Raw genomic sequence first — 12,030 nt, 5'->3', positions numbered from 1 at the left:
ACGGTGTTCTCAAAGATTGATCTTCGATCTGGTTATCACCAGCTGAGGATCAAGGATGAGGACATATCTAAGATGGCCTTCCGAACACGGTATGGGCATAATGAGTTCTTGGTCATGTCTTTTGGTTTAACCAATGCCCCAGCAGCCTTTATGGATCTAATGAACAGGGTGTTCAAGGATTTTCTAGATCAGTTCGTTATTGTCTTGATCGATGACATCTTTGTGTATTCCAGTTCAGAGGCTGATAACTCTACAAAATAGAGTTATTTTACCATATTTTATATGCTAATTGTTGCTTAGTTCTTGAGTTTTTAATTAACTTATTAAGTTTTTATGTAATTTTTAATTTATTAGTCTTATGGTAGTTTTCTAGATTTTTATATGTTTTTATAAATATTTTATTATAATATGTTGTAGTTTAAATTATGTGTAATTAATATAGTTTAGTTAGAAGTAAAATAAAAGTACAAATTTTGTTGATCTTTATTGATAAATTAAATTAAGTCTTAATTAAGTATTTTCAAATAATTAATATGATTTATTTATAATTGAAAATATTTGATTGTTATTTAATTTAATTTTATATGGTGTAGGAATTATGTTGTGTTTGAAAAGAAAGAAAGAAGAGTGGCATTTGTGAAGAAGAAATAGAAAAAATTGGCACAAGGCCATCTCCCACACCAAGGCCCACGCGAAGCAGCCACCCTAGCCCAACAGCCTCCTACCCCATTTCGGCCCAGCCACCATTTCCTCCTCACCAGCCAGCTGCCTGCTTCCTAACGCCTCCAGCCTTCATTCGACCAGCACTCCACAAGCCGCCACCTGTCTCCCAGCTGCATCACCATCTACTTCAGTAGCCAAAGTCATCCAGCCGAAGCACCAAAACTCCCCAGCACTTCACGTCTCCACCAACGCCCAGCACTCACCACTTGGGCCGAAGACTCCTCCAGGCCCATGCCACCCATTTCCTCTCCAGCCAGCCATTCGGCCCAGTCACAAAACCCAGCCGAAACCACCTGCCACCAACACCATCAGCCACCTCTTGAGCCCATCATTTTGCATTTTGTCCCCTATGACAAAATTGCCAACTTTTTACCCTTTTGTCTACACATTTTCACCACAACATCATCATTACACCCTATATTTTACCTCTACATACCATATTTATTTTATTTAATTAATCTAATCAATTTAATTAATTTAAATTGATTATTTTAATAACCTCACTTTGGCTATAAATATGGAGTTTCAAGACCATTTTAGGGTGCTTAATTTTTTGTTACTATCTTCTTTTCTCCCATTTTCTCTCTACCATCCTCTCTTCCATTTTGGGTTTTTCAAGAGCATTTTGCAAGTATGTATGTCATTTATTTTGTAAGCTCTACTCTAGTTATGTGCTTCTAATCTTTTTCATAAGATTATTAAGATCATAATGAAGCAACTTGTAACTAGGTAATATTTATGTTGTATGTTGATTTCCCTTGTAATGCAACAAGTTTATGGATTTTTCTTCTTCATATATGTCTTTCATCTTTAATATCTCATATTTTGGATTGTTAGATAATATGCACTTTGTTCTTCATTTTGCAAAAACATAATATTCTTTGTGTAAGATGTGTCATTAAATTGTACACATCCATGCTTAGAACAAAAATATTATGTTTTACCTTATAAATAATGTTCATTGATTTATTTGTTATTTCATTAGATTGATTTACACTAAATGCTTTGAAATTATAATTTTGAAAAGTGAAGAAAAATCCTATCTTTTTAGAAGTAATTTGTGCTTAAAATTATAAATCTATTTAGGAAATGATAGTTTAAATTATTTTAACTATCACTAAAACTTGGGAATCAATATACTAATAAATATTATTAAACTTACATTTTGTGGATTCTAGTATCTTAATAATCTTTTATTTTAACACTTATTTTCAACTCATTATTGCTTTATTTTTATTCTCTTAAATAGCTTTATTTTTCAATCTTTTATTTTATGTTCATAATATCAAAACTCATCAATCTTTGGATCTAGGTTGGAATTAATTACTTTTGATTTAAAATAGTTTTCTCTTTTCGATTTTAGACAACTCCTTTGGGTTCGACATCCTTGGTTACACGATCACTATTCTATATAAACGATTCGTGCGCTTGCGATTTATAAATTTTTAAACATACCCATTTTGGGTCAATCAAGTTTTTGGCGCCGTTGCCGGGGAGTTGCAAGAGAAAAGTAACGAAATTTATCTCAAGGTTAGTGAATTCTTCTACTAACGAAATTTATTTTAATTTTTGCACTTAAAAAAAAACTAAAAAATATATATCTATAAAATCTAAAAAAAAAAGATAAAAAGAAAATTTGGGACGGTTCTACCACCCATAAAAAAAAACTTACTTATATATACTTATATTTCTATATTTATTATTTTTTTAGTTGACGACACTTGTGTCTCCTATCTATCCTTTTAATTTTTATAGTCGATGGCACTTGTGCCTCCTAATTTTGTTGTAATTTTTATTTCTTGTATATCTTTGTTAGTTGACGGCACTTGTGCCTCCTAACATTTGTTGTAATTTTCTTTATTTATCTTGTTGTAATTTTTATTTTATTTAATTTCCGCAAGTTACTAGTTGATGGAAATTTTGCCTCCGAGCTAGTTGATGGCAATTTTGCCTCCTAGTCTTTTATCTTATGTTTTAGTTGATGGCACTTGTGCCTCCTAGTTTTTACCTTAATTTTGTTATGGTTGATGGCATGCTATGCCTCCCTACTCTTGCCTAAATTTTAGTCTTATTTAATTTTTGCCTTATTTTTCTTTGTCTTCTATAATATTTTAGTGCAATATTGTGAAAAATACTTGAAAAAAAAAAAAAGAGAAACCTAAATCTTGTCCTTTCACCATAAGCAATTTTTGCTTAAAGGAAATTTGAACAAAATTCCCAATCCACCTCTACTAATTAACCTCGGGGAGTTGTTAGTAGTGTGCGAGTAAGTGGAATCAAATAGGCCTGGGGACAAGTAAACCATAAGAATTATATTGTTGTGAAATCTCTAAAAATTCTAAGTATGCTCTGTGGTTGCGGTTTTAACTGATCTTCCACATCAGAAAATTGCTTGTTTGAGATTATCCTTGTTGCCTTGTTTGTGAAAATTGTATGCATAATTCGGAACGTAACTCTAAAAAACGATTAGTAAAATGACATTTATCTTTGTTTGAAATTGAAAGTGTTAGTAAAAATTTGAGCATCATGGAACCTATTGCTAATATTGTTGATGAAAATGTTGTGCCTGAAAAAACTTTGCTTGAATATTTTGCACCTATTTCATCTAATGCTCATTCATGCATTGTTTTACCTACAACTTCTGCTACTCATTTTGAGCTTAAACCAGCAATCATTCAATTGTTGCCATCTTTTTATGGGTTAGATAGAGAGGATCCTTACATGCATGTCAAAGATTTCTTAGAAATTTGCTCAACATTTAAATTTCAAAATTTTTCTGATGAGTCGGTCAAACTAAGATTGTTTCCTTTTTATTAAAAGACAAATCAAAAGCTTTGTTAAATTCCCTTCCCACAGGGTCTATAACTACAGGGATCAACTTTATAATAAATTCTTACTGAAATTTTTTCCTATGTCTAAAACTGATAGTCTAAGGAGAGAAATCTCCGAGTTTTTTCAAAAAGATAATGAAAAGTTTTATGAATGTTGGGAAAGATTTAAAGATTTATTATTAAAATGTCCTCATCATGGTTTTGAAAAATGGAGACTTGTAAAATATTTTTATGATGGTTTGACTCCCTCTAATCGTCAAATGATTCAATCTATGCATACTGGAAATTTTTTAAAATTTCAAGGACAAGAGGCGTGGGTCGCCCTTGAAGATTTATCTGTCAATTCACAACAATAGAATTATTTTGATCCTAGGTCTAGGTCAACTAATTCACAAAAAAGAGGAAGAAGATATGAAGTAAAAGAAGAATTAGACTTAAGAACATCCTTAGACAAATTAGCGAGAAAAGTAGAAGCTTTAGCCATAAGCCAAACTATAAACTCTCCAATACAACCAAGAAAAGATATTTGTTCTATATGTTCTAGTCCTTGCCATAATGCCCAATCATGTCCTTCCTACCAAGAAGCCTTTTCTGAGGAGGCCAATGCTCTTCATGCTTATGGGAAACCAAATGATAGCCCATTTTCATCCACCTACAATCCAAATTGGAGAAACCATCTGAACTTTTCATGGAGACAAAACCAACCCCAAATGAATCAAGGACACCAATACAACACACAAAACCGAGCTCATGCCCCACAAAATCAACCATATCCGCAACAAAGAAAACCTTCCTTAGAAGATACTTTACAACAATTTATGCAATCCACTCAACAAATCCTACAAAATCAATCTCAATCAATTACCAAACTCGAGACACAAGTAGGACAACTTGCCACTACTTTAGCTGATAGAGAAAAAGGAACATTCCCTAGTCAACCTATCCCTAATCCAAAAGGTCAATATGAGATAGGAAAGTCTAGTCATAATGGAGAAGTCAAATCAATTTCAACTCTTAGGTCCGGAAAGAACATTGTCAAACCCGATTACATACCCGAGGTTGAAAACAAAAAAGGAAAAGAAAAGAGTCAGCCTTCTAGTTCTAATGCTAATGACTCTTCAAACAAGGAAACTCCAATCCATCCTTTCATTCCAAAAGCCCCATTCCCACAAAGATTACTTCCAATTAAAAAAGGCGGCCAATATAATGACATCTTAGAAGTTTTTAAACAAGTTAGTATCAATATCCCTTTCTTAGATGCCATTAAACAAATTCCTACCTACTCTAAATTTTGAAAGGATCTTTGTACTGTTAAAAGAAACACTAATGTTCCCAAAAAGGCATTTTTAACTGAACAAGCTAGTTCTATTATTCAATATAAGAGTCTTGTTAAATATAAAGATCCTGGGTGTCCCACAATTTCATGCATTATTGGTGATCATTTTATTAACAAGGCTTTACTTGATTTGGGTGCTAGTGTGAATTTATTGCCTTATTCTGTTTATAAGCAACTTGGTCTTGGTGAGATAAAACCTACCTCTATAACTCTTCAATTAGCCGATCGTTCTGTGAAAATTCCTAGAGGCATTATAGAGGATGTTTTGATAAAAGTTGATAAATTTTATTTTCCTGTTGACTTCATTGTTCTTGATACTCAACCTGTGGAAAATATGCATGCTCAAATTCCTATCATTTTAGGTAGACCATTCTTAGCTACATCTAATGTAATCATAAATTGTCGTAATGGTGTTTTGAAATTATCTTTTGGAAATATGACTGTTGAATTGAATGTTTTTAATGTTGCTAAATCTATTGAGTGTGAGGAAATACATGAAGTTAACATGATAGATAGTATGTGTGAAGATGATGGAAATGACTTACTTGACTTTTGTGAAAAATACTTTGGTATGAACTTGCATGTTGATGACTCTAATGATGATGTGAATTCTTTGGTAGAGCCTATACCCTTACATGAAACCAAAGTTGAACCTTTTTCACCCTTAGATCATGTTCAATCAATTTCTGAGTCTCCAAAGTTAGACCTTAAACCTTTACCGGAAAATTTAAAATATGCTTTTCTAGGAGAATCTGAAACCTTACCTGTTATCATATCATCTGCTTTAGATAAAGAACAAGAAGATAAATTGTTAGATGTCCTTAGAAAACATAAAGAAGCCATAGGTTGGACCATTGGAGACATAAAAGGAATTAGCCCATCTATATGTATGCATAGAATCCATCTAGAAGACAATGTTAAAACCTCTCGGGAATGTTAAAGAAGGTTAAATCCAAATATGAAAGAAGTAGTTAGAGAAGAGGTCATAAAATTGTTAGACGTAGGTATCATTTATCCTATCTCTGATAGTCAATGGGTTAGTCCAGTTCAAGTTGTGCCTAAGAAGTCTGGGATCACGGTTGTTGAAAATGAGAAAAATGAATTAATCCCTACTAGAGTACAAGCAGGGTGGAGAGTGTGCATAGACTATAGAAAGCTGAATAATGTTACTAGAAAAGACCATTTTCCATTACCTTTTATTGATCAAATGCTTGAACGATTAGCTGGCCATGCATATTATTGCTTTCTTGATGGATATTCGGGATATAACCAAATCCCCATTGCTCTAGAAGATCAAGAAAAAACTACATTTACATGCCCTTTTGGGACTTTTGCCTATCGTCGCATGCCTTTTGGATTATGTAATGCACCTGCGACTTTTCAAAGGTGTATGATTTCAATTTTTTCTGACATGGTTGAAAGATTTCTTGAAGTGTTTATGGATGATTTTTCTGTGTTTGGTTCCTCTTTTGATGAATGTTTGCACCATCTTTCACTTGTTTTAATTCGTTGCAAAGAGAAAAACCTTGTGCTTAACTGGGAAAAATGTCATTTTATGGTTAAAAAAGGAATTGTTTTAGGTCATGTAATCTCATCTGAGGGAATAGAAGTTGATAAAGCAAAAGTTGATCTTATTTCAAAACTTCCCCCACCTAAAACTGTGAAAGAAATTAGATCATTCTTAGGCCATGCTGGTTTTTATAGAAGATTTATAAAAGACTTTAGCAAAATTTCTCGGCCTTTATGCCATTTACTTGGAAAAGAAAATGCTTTTGTCTTTAATAATGATTGCCATGTTGCCTTTGAAAAATTAAAAAATTTGTTGACTACTGCACCCATTATTCGACCTCCTGATTGGAAAATACCTTTTGAAATAATGTGTGATGCTTCTGATTATGCTATAGGCGCTGTCTTAGGACAAAGACTTGAAAAAATACCTCATGTAATTTACTATGCTAGAAAAACTTTAAATGATGCTCAATTAAATTATTCCACAACCGAGAAAGAATTGCTTGCTGTTGTTTTTGCATTGGAGAAATTTAGATCTTATTTGTTAGGGTCTAAAATTATTGTCTATTCTGATCATGCTGCATTAAAATATCTCTTGTCGAAAAAAGATGCTAAGTCTCGTTTGATCCGTTGGATCCTGCTTTTACAAGAATTCGACTTAGAAATATGTGATAAAAAGGGATCTGAAAATGTTGTTGCTGATCATTTATCTAGACTAGTTGTTGAAACTATACATGATTCTACTTCTATCACTGAAACTTTTCCTGATGAACAATTGATGCATGTTTCTTGATTGCCTTGGTATGCTGATATTGTTAATTATTTGGTCACTAAAGAAATACCATCTCATTGGTCTAAGCATGATAAATCTAAATTTTATTCTGAGGTGAAAAAATTTATTTGGGATGATCCTTACTTGTTTAAATACTGACCTGATCAAATAATTAGAAGATGCATTCCAAACTGTGAACAATCTAAAATCATATCTTTTTGTCATGATCATGCATGTGGAGGACATTTTAGTGGTAAGAAAATAGCTACTAAAGTTTTACAATGTGATTTTTATTGGCCTACTATCTTTCATGATACATATGTTTATTGTAAAGCTTGTGAATGTTGCCAAAAGTTAGGAAGTTTAACTAAAAGAAACATGATGCCTTTAAATCCTATTCTTATTATTGACATATTTGATGTTTGGGGCATTGATTTTATGGGACAATTTCCTAACTCTTTTGGTAATCTTTATATTCTTGTTGGAGTTGATTATGTGTCTAAATGGGTTGAAGCTATTGCATGCCACACTAATGACCACAAATTTGTGCTTCGATTTTTGAAAGAAAATATATTTTCCCGTTTTGGTTCACCACGTGCTATAATTAGTGATAACGGTACACATTTTTGTAATAGGGCATTTGAACATTTGATGAAACAATATGGCATTACACATAAAGTCTCAACACCATATCACCCACAAACTAGTGGTCAAGTTGAAGTGTCTAATAGGGAAGTTAAGCACATTTTAGAAAAAACTGTGAATCCAACTAGGAAAGATTGGTCCTTAAGACTCACTGATGCATTATGGGCGTATCGTACCGCATACAAAAAACCCATTGGCATGTCACCCTACAGACTTGTGTATGGGAAGGCGTGCCACTTACCTGTTGAGTTAGAACATAGAGCCTTTTGGGCAATGAAGCAGTTAAACTTTTCTTTAGACAAGGCAGGTGAGAAACGAAAGCTTCAATTAAATGAACTAGACGAAATTAGGAATGATGCATATGACTCTTCAAAAAAGTATAAGGATCGCATGAAATTTTACCATGACAAAAATATTTTGAGAAAAGATTTTTCTCCCGGTCAAAAAGTCCTTTTATACAACTCTCGGTTGCATTTATTCCCGGGAAAGTTATGTTCTAGGTGGTCCGGTCCTTACATTGTTCGTATTGTTTTTCCACATTGAGCTATTGAAAATCCTAAAAATGGTGACATATTTAAAGTTAATGGACAAAAATTAAAACCATTTTTAGAATTAAAAACTGATGAAGTGGATGAGATACTCCTTGAGGACCCTGTTTACCATGCTCTTTGACTCCTATTTGATCTGGTTAACTTGTGTTTTATGTTTGTTTTATGTGTGATTTAATTTTTGTTTGTTGTATCTTTTTTTCTCTTAGTGATGCACCATATCGAGGTACGACCATTCTAAACTCTTGTCAGTTTTAATTTATATTTATATTTTGACACATTGAGGACAATACTTAAATTAAGTTTGGGGGTATCGAGTTTATATGGTTATTATCATTAAGGAGAGTATGATTTATTGTCTTTATGTTTTGTGTTGTTTTTATTTTTATATTTTGTGTTAATTTTTGTTTTTATTTATGTTTGTGTTTGAAAAAAAAAATATTTATTTGTTTTGTTGTCTTGTTAAAAAAAAAAAACATTATTTATTTGTTCATTTTCATAAAAATTCAATTTTTTTTTTTAAAATTTGGTGATATTTTTCATTTTCAATGATAAAAATTCTGATTGAGTTTGAAATTAATTCTCTTAAAAATATGAATAATTTTTAAGCTTTATTTTTAATTATAGGGTCAATTTTTCTTGTAACAAAAATTACATTTTTCATAACAAGAACACTCTTATTTCCTATAAGTTTAAGTGAAAATTAATTTTAATGAAAACCTATTTTCTAAAAGCAAAATTGACAATTTAATTAATTACATAAGCTTTACTTTTATTCATAATAATTTTTTAGAATTATTTTCATTGTGCAATTTTTGAGAAAATCCTCTTTATATCACCAATAAAATATATATATATGTTTTAATTTTTCTTTTGCTTGAGGACTAGCAAAATATTAAATTTGGGGGTGTGATAACTCTACAAAATAGAGTTATTTTACCATATTTTATATGCTAATTGTTACTTAGTTCTTGAGTTTTTAATTAACTTATTAAGTTTTTATGTAATTTTTAATTTATTAGTCTTATGGTAGTTTTCTAGATTTTTATATGTTTTTATAGATATTTTATTATAATATGTTGTAGTTTAAATTATGTGTAATTAATATAGTTTAGTTAGAAGTAAAATAAAAGTGCAAATTTTGTTGATTTTTATTGATAAATTAAATTAAGTCTTAATTAAGTATTTTCAAATAATTAATATGATTTATTTATAATTGAAAATATTTTATTGTTATTTAATTTAATTTTATATGGTGTAGGAATTATGTTGTGTTTGAAAAGAAAGAAAGAAGAGTGGCATTTGTGAAGAAGAAATAGAAAAAATTGGCACAAGGCCATCTCCCACACCAAGGCCCACGCGAAGCAGCCACCCTAGCCCAACAGCCTCCTGCCCCATTTCGGCCCAGCCACCATTTCCTCCTCACCAGCCAGCTGCCTGCTTCCCAACGCCTCCAGCCTTCATTCGGCCAGCACTCCACAAGCCGCCACCTGTCTCCCAGCTGCATCACCATCTACTTCAGCAGCCAAAGTCATCCAGCCGAAGCACCAAAACTCCCCAGCACTTCACGTCTCCACCAACGCCCAACACTCACCACTTGGGCCGAAGACTCCTCCAGGTCCATGCCACCCATTTCCTCTCCAGCCAGCCATTCGGCCCAGTCACAAAACCCAGTCGAAACCACCTGCCACCAACACCATCAGCCACCTCTTGAGCCCATCATTTTGCATTTTGTCCCCTATGACAAAATTGCCAACTTTTTACCCTTTTGTCTACACATTTTCACCACAACATCATCATTACACCCTATATTTTACCTCTACATACCATATTTATTTTATTTAATTAATCTAATCAATTTAATTAATTTAAATTGATTATTTTAATAACCTCACTTTGGCTATAAATATGGAGTTTCAAGACCATTTTAGGGTGCTTAATTTTTGGTTACTATCTTCTTTTCTCCCATTTTCTCTCTACCATCCTCTCTTCCATTTTGGGTTTTTCAAGAGCATTTTGCAAGTATGTATGTCATTTATTTTGTAAGTTCTACTCTAGTTATGTGCTTCTAATCTTTTTCATAAGATTATTAAGATCATAATTGTAACGCCCTACTACCTTAGAGTCGTTACTAAGTGAGTTTAAAATAGAAATCGTGCTTTTGACTGACTCTAAGTGGTCTCAAAAACCAAAAGTGTGGATAAATCAGAATTTAAGGCTGTACTCTTTAAAAATGTTTAACTTCATTGAAAACGTAAGTATAAAACATGTGGGATCCCAAAATAAGGTTTACAAAATATTTACAACTCAAAAATAGATTTGCACCAGGTTAACTATCAAAAGAATGGATCAATACAGCCATTTACAAAATGCCCCCAACCAAAGCAGTCGGGCAGGCCGAACATGTACGCGCCGCCCCCACGCTCTCCATACTCATGGCCGGTTGACTGACTCCTTGCTTCTACCTGCCACACGGAGCACCCGTGAGCCGAAACCCAGCAAGAAAACCCAAATAATACATAACATATGCAATTCATATAGCTGGCATAATTCACTGATAAATAGGAAAACCATCATAATAAACAAGCACGGCCATGCCGCCCCAGAGGCCTTACCAAAGCCTGGGGTTTCGGTTCTCACCGCGAGGATAACTCATGTATCCCTTGGGTCCCACCCTGGATATAAGCATCCCATGTGCTGTGTGTTACTTTCGGCCCCACGGCCGTACCCGGCCTACGCCGCACTCGGCCCTTGCCGTTCATTTCATTATAATCACACATATAGTACATTCGAAATAATCATTCACACACATCATGATTCATTTAAGGTTAAACATTTGCACATAATACAATATGGGGCCATGCCCTACAATCACACAGTGGGGCCATGCCCTATTCTCGGGTGTTACGGTTTTCTTACCTGTATCCCTTGCTTTCCGATGCACCACGGTCACGAGCACGGTCCACTAGCACGAGCCTCCCCGAAATCCTAGTCACAACACACATAAAACACTTTTAATACTAACCAAGCCCAAAACCACTTCCCGGAACCAATCCCGTACTCCCAGGACCTCTAAAACCTTAAAACAACACCCCGGAGACATCCCCCGAACCCCCGGAGCAAAGGCCTAAAATTGCCAAAAATGACATCCTGAAATTGGCCTTGTGCCGCGGCACCCAGCAAGTCAGGGGCTCCCCCGCCGCGGCACGAAAAACCTGTGCCGCGGCACGCCTTCGCAGCCCAGAATTCTGGGTTTTTCCTTCGCGTTTTCCCGAGCTTCAACCTCTCCAAATCACCACAAATCAATACCTAAACCCCAAAACTCAAATCCAAACTTCACATGAACAATCTATCAACCTATAGACACTAGAATCAAGATCAAAACATCAACACACCCAAGATCCACACCTTTGATCTCAAATTCAGCAACTCAAACCAAAACCCATGAAAATCTTAACTCAAGCATTAAATTCCTCAAATCAACACAGAAACCAAACTTAAGTGTAATAAATCCATACCTCAAGTGAAGAATCCACCCCAACAAGCTTCCTTGAACTCCTCCTAAGCTCCCACTTCAACCCTTCTACCCTTCTTCTTCTTTTCTTTTTGCTTGCCCTAACTCTTCTTTCTCCTTCTCTTTCTTCTCTTCAATTTCTATCAAAGCCA

General features: G+C 33.9%; 1 non-coding gene across 1 annotated transcript; it reads right to left on the bottom strand.

The window, feature by feature from the left end:
- Positions 1–3,649: 3,649 nt before the first annotated feature.
- LOC133807574 (small nucleolar RNA R71) lies at positions 3,650–3,756 on the bottom strand. Its single transcript, XR_009879479.1, has one exon. It is a non-coding gene; the product is annotated as a small nucleolar RNA R71 (small nucleolar RNA).
- Positions 3,757–12,030: the final 8,274 nt, after the last annotated feature.

Source organism: Humulus lupulus, chromosome X (genome assembly GCF_963169125.1).
Source record: "Humulus lupulus chromosome X, drHumLupu1.1, whole genome shotgun sequence".
NCBI lineage: Eukaryota > Viridiplantae > Streptophyta > Magnoliopsida > Rosales > Cannabaceae > Humulus > Humulus lupulus.
This window is presented reverse-complemented; position numbering and strand designations above follow the sequence as displayed.